The sequence below is a fragment of the Strigops habroptila genome, chromosome W (genome assembly GCF_004027225.2).
Source record: "Strigops habroptila isolate Jane chromosome W, bStrHab1.2.pri, whole genome shotgun sequence".
NCBI classification, from domain to species: Eukaryota; Metazoa; Chordata; class Aves; order Psittaciformes; family Psittacidae; genus Strigops; species Strigops habroptila.
This window is the reverse complement of record NC_044301.2, coordinates 28,921,905-28,938,779: the sequence shown is the minus strand read 5'-3', so window position 1 is coordinate 28,938,779 and position 16,875 is coordinate 28,921,905. Positions and strand designations below refer to the sequence as shown.

The 16,875-nt window shown below is 43.7% G+C and overlaps 1 protein-coding gene across 6 annotated transcripts in view; it reads right to left on the bottom strand.

The window, feature by feature from the left end:
* Positions 1-16,194, bottom strand: part of LOC115619215 (transcriptional repressor CTCF-like) — a 36,304-nt gene extending 20,110 nt beyond the window's left edge. For 2 of the 6 annotated variants that reach the window (XM_030511265.1, XM_030511267.1), the window contains exons 1-2: positions 12,794-13,171; positions 9,054-9,167 (exon numbers count right to left, since the gene is read on the bottom strand). The gene's annotated coding sequence lies outside the window, so the exon portion shown is untranslated. Of the gene's footprint in view, positions 1-4,608; positions 4,658-9,053; positions 9,168-12,793; positions 13,172-16,144 lie in introns of those variants that run through there. The other 4 variants (XM_030511264.1, XM_030511268.1, XM_030511266.1 and 1 more) reach the window with 3 other exon arrangements.
* Between the last annotated feature and the right edge of the window lie 681 nt (positions 16,195-16,875).

Genomic DNA, 16,875 nt, shown 5'->3' with positions numbered 1-16,875 from the left:
GCTATGCCCATCTCCAGCTGTTTTCTCATTTCCTCCTTGCCACTTACAACATGGGCACTAAAAACAAAACAAAAATAATCAAATACACTAGTTCACAAACATCTATTGCAGCTTTAAATTAAAAAAAAAAAAAGCTATTAAGCAATTGGCTTGAGGAATATTTTAGCAATTTGGAGAGAATAAGGAAAAGCAAGAAACCCAGAAAAGAATGAACTTCATCATGGGTTAATAAATGCTTGTGCTTTTTCTGTGTATGAGAAAGGGCCTGTCAATGTGAAGCTGCCCCAAGAAACATGTAAAAAAAGCTTCAGGAATGACGGCTGCAATGGCAAATGTATAATGAAAACGTATAGTTGCAGAAGGATGGTTTCCTTATATGCTGACCCTGCAAAGGGATGGGATGCAGCCAGCAGCTGTGGTGGCATTTGAAGTCTTGCTGGTGGTTACCTAACTGAGGTGTCTGTGCCAGAAGGCTGACCTCCCCAAATAGGGCAGGGAAAAGAGCACGTCCTTCCAGAGAGTGAGTCAAAGCTTGCAAGTGGATCCCTACACTAAATTACCATCTAGAGGAACCCACCTTTCCCCCCCATTAACCAGATGGGAGACCAGATTCTTAACTCCCATAATGGTTTCATAATCCCTGTAAGACAGGAAAACACAGCGCTGCTGCCAAAAGAGCTGCTCTCCCCTTTTCCTTTGCATTGATAGAATAATTCACTCATCAGAAGAAACTTGATCAGGAACTAATTCCAGCTGAAAACTAATGCAGGGGAAAAAAAACAGTTAAGTATGTTAGAACATGTTTCTGATCCAATTCCCCACAGGAATGCTTGGGCAGACAGAGGTAAAGGAGCAGGTTTAGAGTGCCAGGGCCACCTTAAGCAGCAGTGCCAGCTTAAAGCTCTAAGCAAACCCCAGCACCGAGAACCTCATGTCCCAAAAGCTAGGTGGCTACACTGAGCTGTGTCCCTCCCCTCCATGCCATCCACCAAGTCACACTACAGCGCAATTTCTCTCTCAAGCATCCTGCAACCCTCTGGGTCACAGCCAGTTTGTGGGTGCCTTCCTGTTTAAATCCAATAGCATTTAACTGTGATCAAACCCACACACTACTCGATTAGTAGTTAATTGTGAATCAAAGTTACCTTTTACTTATGCTTACATGAAGATAGCATGCTTTGGGCCAGATGTTATCAAAAGTAATCTTTACCTTTTACCCTTATGAACTCCCAAGAGCCCAGCCAAGGCATCATCTCCATGGCTACAGGACATTCATTACCCACAGCCAGCTTGGTGTAGAATTAGGATCAAAATGCATCCTGTGACAATTCTACAACTACCTCCAGCCTCAGCCTCCCCCCCTGCCATTTCTTTTTTATCCCTCTCCTTTCTACCTACAAAAGTAATCTTCCTAGTTGCTGCTCCTGCCCAGGGATCTTAGCAGAGCTCTTTCAAACAGCATGTCTCATGAAAGAATTCAAAGCGATGAGACCCTTCAGCACTGACCATATTTTTCAGTCAGCAAGTAGCACACACCTGTGACTTTCTGCAATTACTCAGGATAAAATTAACCTGGGACTTTGGATCAACGACTCAGGGGAGGGAAGACATGTGCAACACATGAAAACAGTAGATATACAGGGTTCCCCAGCAAGACAGAAGGAAACTCAACTCTGTATCTCTCCTCAGCTGTCTGCAGCACAAGCTCTATCTTAATCCTTACACCTGACAGTGGCAAAGGCCCCACAGTCACAGCTCTTCCAGAACTAATGCTGCTAGTTCTGCTGTAATAAGCTGTAGCCTGCAATGGAGAAGAAAAAGCATCATACAATAATGCCAACTGCCTCAAACTTGTATGGTGAAGAAATATTAATTTACCAAACTACCAAGTACTGCAGTGCAGTTACTGACAACAAATCCTACCCATGTTGAAGTCACTTGGGCTATAACTAATTTTACCTGACATGGTAAACCTTAATGAAGAAAGTAGTCTGGTAGAAGCTTTTCAGCTTTATTTCTAGAAGAACCATTTTTTCCTTGTTTTTCCTTTAGATTTGGAAAATTCAAGTTCTATTGAGAAGGTAGTAGGGATAATTTTAGTAAACATTCTTGTTCTTAAACCTCGTTCCATTTTTTCTCCCTCCATTCCTAGCTAACATTCTTTAAAATTTTAGTTTTAATTCTTCCCTATTTCTTCCAATAATTGCTAGTGCAGTCTCACCAGATGAACTACTTTAGTCGTACACAGAATTCTCTAGTCAAAGTGGGGAAATGTAAATGAAACACTTCCACATATCAATCATTTTTGGGGGAAATGTTTCCCTTTTTAATCTATTAAGAAAGCTCTTCTGTTTTGCTAACTTGACAGTTCATTTCAAAAGGGCAAACAGGCAATTTTATCAGGTGTAAAATACAGAAAGATTTACACTTTCAAAGTAGCAGTCACAGAGGAATTCCTTTTCAGCTGATGCTAGATCATAAAAGTAATCAGTCCCTCCCTTTTAGAGTTCTTCATAATATAAAAGTAATGAAGGAGCTCACAGAAGACCACTGGAATACTTTAAGGTAATAAAATTGAGAACAACAGAAAACTATTTCAGGTTAAAACAACCTGTAAAATCCATTGCCACCAAAAGTAAAGTCTACTACTGTGGGTAGATACCAGAAAAGGTTAATAGTTTTCTCAACAAGTATTTGCAGTTATTTTACCCCCTCACACATTGAGGCTTTCATTTAGGCTATTAGCAAACTGCTAACAAGAAAAAAAGGTGTTTCTTCAAAATCACTCTGACCAGAGGAGGATTCTTTGGCCATCTGATGCAGCATGGTATCAAAAAGGCAACACCAGACCCTACCACACCCAAGAAGAGACCAGTACAACAAGTTTCATGGCATTCTGGAGACTTTAGTGAGTCAACAAGCATTTGGAATTTGTTTTCCTCTAAGGCTTCATCTAGATGTGAGGAACATAGGAGTGATTCGTGTCAACAAATAGGAAATCTTAGTGATCATTATGTGTAAAAGAATATGATAAACGTCCCTGTCGACATCACAGTAAGAGGGAAGAAGGGATAAGGGAATAATTCCTTGGTTAATCACACAATTGCTAAAAGAAATGTTTTGCTCCTTGTTTGGTTGCTTAGATGCTTTTAAGGGGTTAGGAAATGTATTCTGTTATAGAATGTTGTGGAACCGAACCATATAAAAATGGAATGTGTGAGGGCTAAGATGGTGATAAGGCTCGTGATGGACATCTGTAATGTATATAGTTCCTATGTTTGCAAGGTTTTTTGCAAGGTCGTTTGGCAGGCATTGCAGCATACCAGCCTAAAACCGGTTGGGCCGGTTTTGCTGCTAGCCGACGCGGGAAAAGTCCGAAGCGGGAAAGTTTGAGACCCGCCTATCCCTGAAAGATATATAAACCAGGGGCGGGAACTGTGGGGTGCGCGTCTTGGTGGGCAGAGACTCTCGGCGCACCCGGCGCTGTTTGCTTGCCTTTATTCGTTTAATAAATTCTAAAAATCCTATTTGGGACTCGATTAATTTATCACATAGATGAATGAGTATCCAAGAACAAACTTTTGGGGAACAGCTGCTCCTTTTATCTTCTTGTGAGTACTCATTAGTGACACTCTGCCCGGACAAGGGAATTCAGGCTTCAAATCAGAGGAGCAGGAAGTATTCATCCCTGGGTTCCACCCATGCAGGAACTGTGAGTCACCTCACAAATTACACCCTGATGCATATAAGGAAAACTAAAGTCAGCACTTAGTTAAATTAATGTCAGGCTGTCAAATCTAGAGGTGTAGTTTACTGTTGTTGCAGCAGGGACAGGAAATTCCAGGAGAGTTTTTGAAGCACCTATGGCAGAAAGGGGGTGGACAAGAAACTCCTGGAGCCTAAGTCATCCTTGCTTTGTAATCACAGATCACAGGGAAGTTTATCTGAATTAATAAGTGTTGGAACAGATGCAAACTTATTCTGTTTGCATCTGTTCCAACACTTATTAATTCAGATAAATTGGATATTGGATAAATTCAGATAAACTGGATTTTATTCTAATCCAGGTGAACCCTATACAGTGGCCCTCATGCTGTAGTTTTAATACATTTTATACATACATCTAATTCACTTGGACTCATGTTCCCAATGTTCTCATACACTGAGCCTTAAAAGTGTCATTACAATCAACCTTCAAAGTAGATGAATTAAAAATAAAAATCCTACAAAGGCACTTGACCTTGGAGGAAAAAACCCTTTCCAGCAGGAATAAGGCCTCATTTTCAAACATACTCTGTCAGAGAAGCCATCCCCACCTTTAAGCTGCCCACTCATTCCTACCCACATCACCCCAACTATCCCTCATGTTAGCATAAGCATTTCTAAGACTACAGCTAACTGGGCAGGAAACTAATCCAGGCCAGAACTTACCCAGCCAAAGAGATACTTATTTCCATCCAGACCACGTCTCTGGTGTGCCCAATGCTCAGGCCAGCCACAAGAGAAACATGGCCAGAGGGTTTCTCCCTGCACAGTGTAAGCTTTAAGCGCTCAGGAAACTACTGCCTCACACGGAATGCAAACCACACTTTAAACCCCTTAATTTACATTTAGGTTCTTGATGCTTCTGCACTTCTGCCTGGACTGATTTGTTCTCTTCATGCTAACCATTCTTCATGCAGCTCTTTATGTCAGAACACACTCTGGAACAGATAAGTCGTACTAGTGAAACTACACAAAAGAGAAAGGGAAGGGGGGGAAGCACTGTTTGAATGTGTAATGCTTGTTTAACAGAAAATGTGTAGCCCCACACCTCCAAGAGCAGCATTGATAACTGCTTGAGGACCCCTTCACTTACAAAAAAAAAAAAAAAACAAACCAAAAAACACACCTTAATTAGCTTTAATACTTTTCACCAGGAAGAATTAACTCATTTTACAAACTCCTCTCTCTGCCTCTTCTCAAACTCTTTAGCATTTACAGTTCTTACAACCTAAACCTCTGTATGCCTCGTGTCAAGTGAAGAGTGCAACATGATATTTTAGAGCTGGTTATACCTACTTCAGCTGGTCTTTCTCTCCTGTGCTGTGGAATATCAAATCACAATACCAAAGTAGTTTTTATTGTTAAAGGGGTGTAGATTAGAGCAAGTACAACCCTTTCAGTACTGTTAATGCAACAAGTAGCACTACTGATAAAGTAACAAAATCTGCTCTAACATGATCGTTTTCCTGAGGAAGAACAGCCAGCTCATGGCAGAGTTGCAAAGCTACTTTTTTTATCCTGATCAATTAAGAGCTTAAAAATATTTACAGAACTAAAATATTTACAAGACTGTATGTTACTTCTCATCTGTAATCCTTTCCAGTCCTCAGTGTGCATACATGCTACAAACCCCAGGAGCAGTAAGCAGCTCCACAGGAGTACTTCTCAAGCGAGGCACAGAGTCCTGCTGCATGCAGTGATGTGACCAAGCAGTGTTTAATTTCACACTAGTTCTACACCCTTTGAATTTAAGTACTTTTCCCCCTGGATCTTCTGTCATTTATTTAGTACAAGACACTCAAGTCTGGGTTCTGGCTGCATTTCACACACACACACCCCGCCCCCCATCCTGGGTTCAGCTATAGCAGTCATTTTTCTCCTTCTTAGTAGCTGGTGCAGTGCCGTTTTCAACTTTAGCCTGAGAACAACGCTGATAATGCACCAATGTTTTTAGTCATTGCTCAGTAATGCTTATTCCAACCAAGGACTTTCTCAGTCTCATGCTTTGCCAGGGAGGAGGGGAAGCCGGGAGGAAACAGAGACAGGACACCTGACCCAAACTAGCCAAAGGAGTATTCCATACCACAGCACATCATGCCCAGTATATAAACCAGGGGGAGTTACCCGGAAGGCCCAGATTGCTGCTCAGGTCAGGCTGGGTATCGGTCGGCGGGTGGTGAGCAATTGTATCCTCTCCCCTTGTTATTTCCCTTATCATTATTATTATTGGTGGTAGCAGTAGTGGTTTTGTATTATACCTTAGTTACTGGACTGTTCTTATCTCAACCCATGGGATTTACATTCTTCGGATTCTCCTCCCCATCACTCCAGGAGTGGGGGGAGGAGGAAGGGGGGGAGTGAGCAAGCGGCTGCGTGGTTCTGAGTTACCAGCTGGGTTCAAACCACGACACTCCCCCTTAGAAGTCTAATTTTAATTGTTTATCAGCTTCAAAGTACACTACTGATAAGAAGTTTGTGGGAGCTGAGGATGCTCAGTGATAGCGAGCTTTTAAAAATCATTTGGAATGGATCTCTATTTCACACTTAGTCTGTAAAAATCCTATCTGCTCTATACATTCACTGACCAGAAAAGGGGATGCTCAGAGGCTATGTGGGGTGCGCACCACTGCTAAGGGCACGTTAACACTGCTGACTGACCCAAGCTGCATCCTTGCCAGGTTCTATGCTGGCAAGAGCTTGCACGCAGTGGTGGTAGGCATATAAACCAGTTACTGCTAGTAGCTAAGTTTTTATTCCTGACCTGTAAACCCTGGAGGAGATTACCATTTCCTAAAACTTAACAACTTGTAAATTAACACAGAAGAGCCTTAAAAGTGAAGGACTTCTCCAGTCAGAAGACACTTGATGCAAAGCAAACACCTCCTGTGCGGGAACTATCATCTCAGAGGTCTCATCACTGGCTGAAAACCCCAGGACTCCTCAACAGAGCACACTTCATTGAATGGAAATATCCTTTTACCTACTCCTAGTCTTTTATCCTAACTTTGGTTTTCTTGAAATTCTGTATCATCAAGAAATAGTTTTCTTCCTGTTTTCAAACCCAATCTCTCTGACTTAACGGCAGAGAGATCTATTTTGAACAAAGATTGCACCCAAGCTCTTAGTAGGAGAAAAGAGAAGCAAAGCAATAATAATTGTAGTTTGTTTCCACACTATAGACAACACAAATTCAGAATGATTTAGAGGGGTATCTGCAGATTACAACTGATGGTGAGTCAATGGCAAGGCACAACCATCACCCTTCTCTCTTTACAAATTATTGACTCTGCTTAAGGAAATAGGTCACTGGAGTTTTTTGTGTGGGGTTTGGTTTTGTTTTTGGTGTTTTTTTTTTTTTTTTTTTTTGTTTTTTTTTTTTTTTTAAAGAGATGTAAAGTAGCTTGGACACTGCTCAAGGAATATCAACCTACTGATGTACAACCCAAGGAGCAAAGCTTCCCAGCACTGCAGACATACATACTTCAGAAATGCAAGGCATACTTGTTCTGAATGACTCCATGGCAATATCGCAGAGGGAAGGAAAGCCACTCCTTCCCTCCCTTACTGGAAAGATGGCCTACTTCTGTTACAGTATCCAGCCTATTTTCTGACATACCTTGCATGAATTTACATTCCAATCATATGAGCAAGGCTTGATAAGCTTGAAGGAAAACAGGGATAAGCTGGAAACGCAAGTGCTCCACATGCTCATTTTTGAGGTTAGTACATATAGGAAAGAGCCCATTAGAGGACTGCCAAAACGATGAAGTGGCTGGAGAACAAGACCTACAAGAGCAAACTGACAGCTGTGAGGAGGCTAAGGGGAGATCTTGCTGCTACCTTCAACTACCTCACAGGAGAGCAAAGAGAAGCTAAACCCACACTCTCAAAGGTACAGAGTGAAAAGGACAAGCTGCAACAGACAAGCTGCAAAAATGAGAGTGGTCAAACTCTGGAGCATGTTGCTCAGAGATGTGGAAACTAATCTTTCCACTACTGAAAATATTCACTAAATAACAACCCTGAACAACCTCATCTAACTTCAAAGCCAGTCCTGCACTGAGCCAGAGATTGAACCAGGGTACAAATCACTTCCAACGCAAATTATTTTACCATTCTCTGGCACTATATGTGAAAATGAAGGATATACTTAAACTTCAAACACAAAACAGTGAGGGTTTTTTTCCATATATAACCATGAAGCTCTTAGGAAAGAGATTTATTGGTCTCAGCATTCTCTTCCACACAAGTTCTAGAGGACCTGGAACCCTTCTGCAGGATCTCAAACACTGACCAGTTCTTTAACTGATGTGCAGAAGTAGAGTCATTCTCAGCAACCTACTAGTGAGCTGCACTTTCAGAGTGGTGACTATACAAAGCCACCTAGTTTTTAAGAGAACAGTATTAGAAGAGCACAGGCTCAGTGTATCACTGTTCAGGAGACACAAACCCACATGTGACATGAAGTCAAAGAAGGGCTGTACAAAGACCTACATCAAACAAGGCTCCTATGTGAACTTCAGATAGAAAAGGTGGAAGTAATACTGACAAGGGACCTCACTACTTTTTTTAACTGGCAGGAGAAAACACAGGACCACAATGAGTAATTCTAAACTAATGAAAAAGATAGACCAGTCTTTGAAGAAATAAGGACTATAGTGTACTCTTTTCTCCAGAATTTTAACAAGAGATTATATGTTGAGTGCCAGAAGGTGGCTGAAAAGGCTCCCTGGATGCCAGCATGGGACAGCCTGCTTGAAGAGGCAGCTCTGGGACAAGAACAAATAGTAACACATAACATTGACCAACCAACAACTGCTCTGGATCCAGTACTTCTAACCAGGGAGAGCCAGACTGATAACAGAGCAGGACAAGCATTCAATGCTATCTTCCTTCTTTGAATCTGGTGGAGCTGGAGAAAACATCCCTAAGGATTTTTTTGCACAAGCCACTCAAAGCAGATGTCTCTAAAAACATTACAGATGTCACATCAGGCAAGTCAGACATCTGAATATTTGATAAATTGCTCTATCATACAGTCATGGAAGCTGCCAAATTCTTCTTCACATAGGTCAAAACGCTGGTAGAACAGGGATAGGATGCAGCTGCTTCAACAGGACAAAACTATCTCCACACACACTACAGAAGCCAAGTATAAACTACTCCAGGCTCATATAATGCTCTAGTAGCTCAGAGCAGGTAAGAGTCAACAGTAGCCATTCCTGAGCAGGAATGAGAGGAGTGCATTAAGGTGGAAGGTAGGCAAGGATCAAGTAATCAATGAGTACCTTTTGAGTATTCAGTATTGCCACAGGAAGCGATAAATATCTCTTCAAAGATCAGAAGTGGCAGTAAGTTATATACTCAGCAAGAATGCTGGATAACACTAAACTTCTTCCATCCTCCAAAAAGAAAAGAAAAGAAAAAAGGTTTTAACAATCTGATAAACTTTTACTGAAACTACTTGTCTTCAAAAATCCAAGTGGATTATATGCAGCTTACCTCTGCAGCCGAGACAGTTCTCAAGCTTACATTTTTCAACCTGTAATCTGAAGACTCCTGAAGTGCCTCTAAAGGCATACATACTGGGAAAGCAAAATTAGTTTATACTGCACCTCCACTGCATACAGTTTAGCACACAGGAGAAAGCTACCATTTTAAAATGTAGTATTGTTACACCTATGTCAAGTATGTGCAACCCAAAACAGGAGGGCATTTTTAATTCAGTAGCATTTCCTGCTTTTATATTAAATCTCTGGATATTTGAGGTGGTTTCAAGGAAACAGGTTTGCAAATTGAATACAAGGAGACAGAGAAACAACACAAAAAGCAGTCCAAAAATCACTACTTGCACTATAGCAGTGAAAAACTCTTCCAGGAGCCAGTCCAGAGCAAGGATGCCTCTTTCATCATTAATCAATGAGAGAATTCAATTCCTTCCACAATGATTTTAAACATACAAAGTTTACTGCTCTATTTCAAAAGGGTAAAAAAATGTTTACAAATATCCAAATGCTGCCATTACTATTTGTGATCTCAACTACCTTTTCAGAAAGCCTCTACTACACCAACATGTTTTGGGGAGTAGTTCCACAAAGGCTTAAATCAAACTCAGAGCTGCAGTTCTTCCACATCCACTTGCATCTAGTTGCCCCCACAAAGCAAATCTAGGCAACCACCTCATTGCCTGGTGATGCAATTGCCAGTACACAACTGGAAGGAGATGAGGTAACAACAGTTCCCTTAATATTCCAGGGAAGCCATGACTTTTACTTCCCTAAATGCTTTGGTGTTATTCCCAACATATCAAGAGCTGTAAATTCACTTGTATAGCTTTTATCAATAGGCTGGGAAGTAAAATTGTCCACTCTCCAACACAAACATAAAAAAAGCCCTATAAGGACAGATCAGTGTCCATTTAGTCCAACAGTCTGTCTCCAAAAGCTCAAGCAGGAAACACTGTGTGGAGAAAGAAATTAGTCCTGTCCGTAGTTAACCACCCTTATCCCAACACCCAGCTACGGGATTAGGGACCTCAGGCTTTGGACCTGATGATCCATTTCCAAACCTACAGTCTTTTACTAAAACAGGTTTTCCATCAACTGTGATGTATTTTCCCCATTTCTTCCTCCTACAAGCTACAGGCTCACCACAAAACTCGCTGCATCTACCAAAAAAGCTGTCCTCGTGTGAGTGCTAGGAACCACACCACTGAGCAGCAGATGGACACAGACCGAGCTGCTGCAAATCACAAGTGGTAGCAGCAGAGCTACCTTATTTGCCTTCTTACAAACAGCCTGGAGAAACCAGAGCTGCCAAACTCAAGCATCAGGTGCTTCTGCTGAAACTCCCATCCAGAGGAGGACATGGATTATATGCAGCTTACCTCTGCAGCTGAGACAGTTCTCAAGCTTACATTTTCCCCTTCCCCCTTTTTAACATGTGATACATGAAAAGTACTTTTAGCTTTCAGCAATCTCCACCTAGAGATTCTCAGCCCACCATCAGGCTACTCACTGTAACATTCTGGAGAGCTCAGAAAGTGTCAAACACTTGTGTCAAGTCTCTGCACACGATGCATTATCAGAGCTCAAAATTAAGTGTTGTTTGCTCCTTCCATAGCTTTACTCTCCCTAGTTTCATTCCCAATTAAGTCAGTATTTTACTCGGCATTCACTTTATAATGAGGATCACTGCATGTAAAATAACTTCATACATACATATAAATGCAATATATAACATGATTTGATAAATAATTTTATCTAACAAAAAAATTAAATGGTTTTACAGAGGTATACTTTCTGAAGCAGATTCAATGAAAATCACCTTGCTTCACCCCCATTGAGCATTTTCCATGCTGTGAATTGGGAAGGAAGAATTCCTTTAGTGATACAGGCTTGGGACTGGCTGGCTAGAGAACAGCACTGTTGACCAGGTCCCAGGGCTGCTCAGTAGACAGGAAGCTGAACACGAGCCAGCAGTGTGCCCTTGCAGAGAAGAAATAACATTTATCCTACCAACACCTCACTAATACTATAGCCACAGATAAGGATTTTTTGCAGTCACATGTTTGGACTAAATAGATGGGACACTATTTTGACAGACCTCCTATATATCTATCAATACCTGCTTGCTTTCTCTAGAAGATTTCATGGCTTGATCATGTTCTAGATTTCTAAGGAAAAGTCCTAAACATACCTCTGTTTAAAAAGAGGGAAGCTGGTGAAAGAAATAATAAGTTTAACAAGCTTTTTTCCTTAAAGCCTTATTTACTAGGATTAATTACATACTCTCCTCTCCTTAACTCAATCCTGTACTAAGAACAAATGGGAGAGCTGATAAAAATGTAAACTATAGATGTATTAACACCATGTAGTACTAGTCATATGTTACTAGCTGCCGTGTTTATCCACTCCATCTCTTTTTAAGACTGATACATCAGCATTTCTCTGACCTCCTGGAATTTCCCTAGTGTTCCAAAGTGTATCAACTGTACAACATTTCTTCCAATACCAGAGGTAGGGATATTCCAGTGTTGGGGGGGGAGGGGGGAGGGAAGAAATGCACTGGCCAAGGCAAGCACTTCCCCATATACTCTGGTGGTGGGATTTTGGAGCATTTTTTTTGTGTTTGGTTTGGGGGTTGTTTAAAAAAGAAAAAAACCAACCAAACAAACACCAAACAACCAACCAAACAACCCCCCCCAAAACCACAACAAACAACCAAACACACACACACAAAAAAACCACCCCATCAAAAAAAAAAAAAAACAACAAAACCACACACACAAAACAAAACCACCACCCAAAAAAAAAAAAAACCCCACACACCCCCCCCCAAATAAAACCCACCAAAAAACCAAAACAACAAAACACACACCACCAGAGTGATTTCAGAAGTTTGCAGAACAGCAACCTAATTCTAATTCTAAATACCTGAAAGAGAGAGCAAGGATTACTTTGATATCCTAGTAAAGGCAAATAGTATTCTTTATAGAATTGGACCAAGCTACTTCATCCTCTACTTTACAGATAGCTACTTTACTTGCTGATATTTGAGACACATACAAGCTTCTAATCATGACACACATTAATACAGACAAAGGTATCTTTCACACTCCAATCTGCAATTTAGCTTCTGTTTCGTTAGAGTTTGACAAGTCCAATGATGTCAATAGAAAGTTTTAGATTCTGGGGAAGAAAAAAAAAAAAAAAGTAAAATAAGATTTTCAGTAGAAGCTGAACTTAGTTCATGGTCTCTTGACATCCAAGTGAAGCTTTTCAGGGAAATTCAAGAGGCTTTAGAAACTTCACCAGTTTGTTGCTATGGGAGAAGAATAAGACAATGCTGATAGACCAAACAATTATGTATTTGAGCACATTACCTGAACTATGGGGTGTAAAGAAAATACCCTGTGTCAGAGCTTGCTGCACTGCTACCAGTACAGTAGCCCTCCCCTATGTTACCTGATCAGCATATCCTAACTGATCACTGCACTTCTAGTGCTTTTAAATGCTTTTAAACATACCTCACCTCTTAATATCACCTCCACAGAGGACACTGAAATCCTCAGGGAACTGACAGCAAAAAGTGGGAAGGCTGGAACTGAAGGGTCTCCAAAAACAAAGCTTTATGTAAGAAATGCAACTCTAAACATTTATGACCCACAACTTTATCTGCAGGGATAGTTAAAGAGTAATTCTTCAGGAATACATTCTATCACAGATTTTCCTTAAGTAACACGTGTTAACTGTACTGTTCCTGAGAGCTGTCTCTATGCTACTTCTGTATTTCACCTGTTAAAAACCATATTGGAAAAACATTAAGACTTGATAGTTTCAAAGTTTTTATAATCTAAATAAGGGAAACTTCACTTTAGGTTTAATTTAGACACCAAACTCAAGTTGTTCAGTGTACAGTTACTTGAATGTTAATACAGTCTGAAACATAAGACTCCCTACTCACCATGTTTATTCTACCCTTCTTTTCAAGGTTTTGTTAATCAGAAAATACTGAGATCACTCAGCTGAGCAGCTACTATTTAGTTTTCATATCAAATGTGTCTAGAATAAGCATATCTCAACTCCTGAGGAATTATGGATTATTGGAGAGAAGTGGGACAAGCAGCAGAATAGGGTGTTTTAAATGAAATTCAAATATCCTTCAGTACAAAAAAGGCAACATCTACAGTCACGACAGGACAAAGATTCCAAGTTTCAGAAAAAAAATCTGAAAGAACAAAAGCCACATTCTGAACAATTTTTATGAGCAGTAAATGTAACCTTTGAACAAAAAAGGGACATTTCCTGGATCTGTGTGCATCTCCAAGACCAGGTAGTATTGTAGAGCAGTAGAGCTTCATTTTGTATTTCAAGGTTTAGTACAACAAAGACTGTACACTGAGCATCTGAACTACAGCCAGATGGATGAACAGAGGTTTAAAGTTAAGCAAACAAATCAGTAGAGTTCAGTAAGTCAACACAAACAAAACAAACACTGAGTCAAAGCTTTGGTTTCTTGCAGTTCCAGTGTGGAAGCTGAAGACGAGCAGTTCTGTATGTGCCTTCATGGGTACAGGTAGTAGCAGTAGCTGTTCCTTATTTGTTACACATATTTCTAGAGCATGTACAAGCACAGGAGGAAGGAGTATTTGCAATCCTAATGCTCTGTTACTCCCTTAAGCATTCCCTCACTGGTAAAGTAAGAGCAGCAAGAGTTGCCAGGATGGAGTTTCTATGCAAATATAATTGATATATATATATGAAATAGCTGATGTACAAAAAACTGTTCAGACAGCAGGAAGAGCTACCCAGAGGTCAGGGTTCAACACAGCTTGCTGTTACAAGTGATGAAGAATCTGCCAAAGTATGAGAGATAAGGGCAAGGAATAGGCTGGCTCTTCTCAGAGGGCAGATAAACCTAATAATGCTCAATATCTGACTTCCAAAAACCTTCATCAGAAAAGCAGGAGATCTTGGACATGAAGTACTAAGGGGAAGAAATTAAGTTCCAGAGTAGGCTTGATGCAGAAATTCCTCAGGAAGTTAGTAATCACATATAATTAAATTTCTAGGTAAACGCTGACTAAACACGGGTCAGCTTCTGGCATTTTCAATAAAAGAGCAATGGCACCGCATCAGGCAGGTATCAACCTGCAGGCACAAGAGCTGGGAACAACACACACAGATTAGCCACTGCTCATATTCAAGACACAGCCTGCTACTAAGGTAAGCAGCTCTTGAAATAGCTCTTTCCCTGCTGCATCACAAGCAGCCAGCAAACTGGAGTGACGCTATCCCAAGCTCTGCCCGAATTGGATGAGCCTCACTGTATTATTTCAGCTGCAGGGCCACTTGAGGCTGTAGGAACTCAGTTTCAAGAGTGTTAATGAAGCCACCACTGTAAGTGGTAAACAATATTTCAGATGCTTCTAATAACACCTCTGGAGTTTGTTACCAGAATTCAGTAACCGGCAGGAGGTGAGGAGCAGCCTTGCGTTTATTTAAGGGGGGAAGACTGGATAAGAAAGAAAAAAAAAAAATAAACCCCAAACCACCAAAAAAAAAAACCAAAAAACCAAAACACAAAAACCACCACAAAAACCAAAACAAAACACCCACACAAACCAAAAATAAGTCACAAACAGGAAAGCAAGCTCATTCTCACCAACAGGCAAGTCCTAAGGATTGCACCGAACAGAAAAGAATCCACACAACGTGACAAACCCCCTGCATCAGAGTCATTTCGTTAAGCTAAGGCAAGGCCAAATCTGACACATTTACTGAAAAAATCCGAAGTTGATTTAGAGAACAAAAAGCAAACTGCTTAGATACAGAGTATATGCGATTTCCTCTTCTGCATCACAAAAAGAATCGAGTTTTGGTGCTTACACACACACACCCCCATGCAAAAGAAAGAATAAACCCGTGGTTCGTGCCGCACTTTCGGGCTCCGGCCCTAACCGGGAGCGCGGTTGCGGCCGCCCCGGCGCTGCCTCGAGGGCCCCACGGCCTGGGCCATGTCGAAGAAAGTAACACAGCCTGTCGCCAGGTGTGCCTGAAGCCACCACAGGGGCCTGGCGGAAGGGCGGGGGTGGCGGGACACCCGCTCTCTGGGCACGGCGGCGACGAGGAGCGGAGCTGGGCTGGGGGGGTGGTGTTTGTCGGCCGGGCAGCGCGGCGAGAGCGGGCGCCCCCCAGCCGTGCCCACGTCCCGGTGCTGCATGGCGCTGCTCAGCCTGCCTTGCAGAGGGAGCTCGAGTCCCTCTCTACGCCTCGCAGCGCCTCTCAGTCCGCAGCACACGCCAACGCAGGGAGGCGGCGGCCGGCAGGAGCGGGATACGCAGCCACCGCCCTGCGGTCAGGAGCCGGCCAGACACCGAGGGAGGCAGCGGGTGGAGATCGCCGGGCCGAGCCCCCGCAGAGGTTTGCGCTGAGGCGGCGAAGAGGAGGAGAAGGGGGGTGAAGCGGTGGCAGGTGGGGAGCGGGCCCAGCCCAGCAGGGAAGGCAGGGGGAGGGGAGGAAGGGACAAGAGGGGAAGGGAAGGGAGGGCCGGCGGCTCGCGTGGCGGGGAAGGGGCGGTCATCAGAGCCGGTGGCGCGGCGGAGGAGACAAAGGAAAGAAAATGGAGTCGGGCCCGCTAGCGGCTTGGGCGGGTGGAAATGGACGGCAGAAAGGGAGGCCCGTGCAGCCCAGCGCCGCGCTGTGGGGAATGACAGCGGTGGCAGGCAGGCACCGGCCGCGCTGGGAACGATAGAGGGAGACAAAGCCCCCCTGCTTCCCCGGCGACGGCCGCTGCGGGGCCCCAGCCTGAACCGGAGCCCCATCGTGACACCTAGAGGCCAGCGAAAGAGACTGCAAACCTCCCCGCCACCGCTTACCTGCGCCCGCACCCTGCACCGAGCTCGCTCCAGCCGCCGAGGCCCCGCCGCCCGGCCCCGCGCCTAGACCCCAGGCCCCACGGAGCCACCGCGACCGCCGCCCCGTGCCCAGCACCAGGCTCGCGGTTTAATCACTCCCACCGTCGCTTCAGACACAAAATGGCGGCAGGCAGCAACAGTGCGCGTGCGCCAACACGGCTGCCCGCGGACCCGCCGGCCCGGGGTGGAGAGGGGAGGGGACAGCGCGCGGGGCGGGTTGGAAATGGGCGGGGCCGTGGGGCGCGCGCCAACTTCAAACGTGTGCATGCGTCTGTGCGTCACGCACTGCGGAGGGCAGGGCGACCCGACCCGACCCGACCCGACCCGACCCGACCCGACCCGACCCGACCCGACCCGACCCGACCCGACCTCACCTCACCTCACCTCACCTCACCTCACCTCACCTCACCTCACCTCACCTCACCTCACCTCACCTCACCTCACCTCACCTCACCTCACCTCACCTCACCTCACCTCACCTCACCTCACCTCACCTCACCTCACCTCACCTCACCTCACCTCACCTCACCTCACCTCACCTCACCTCACCTCACCTCACCTCACCTCACCTCACCTCACCTCACCTCACCTCACCTCACCTCACCTCACCTCACCTCACCTCACCTCACCTCACCTCACCTCACCTCACTCACCTCACCTCACCTCACCTCACCTCACCTCACCTCACCTCA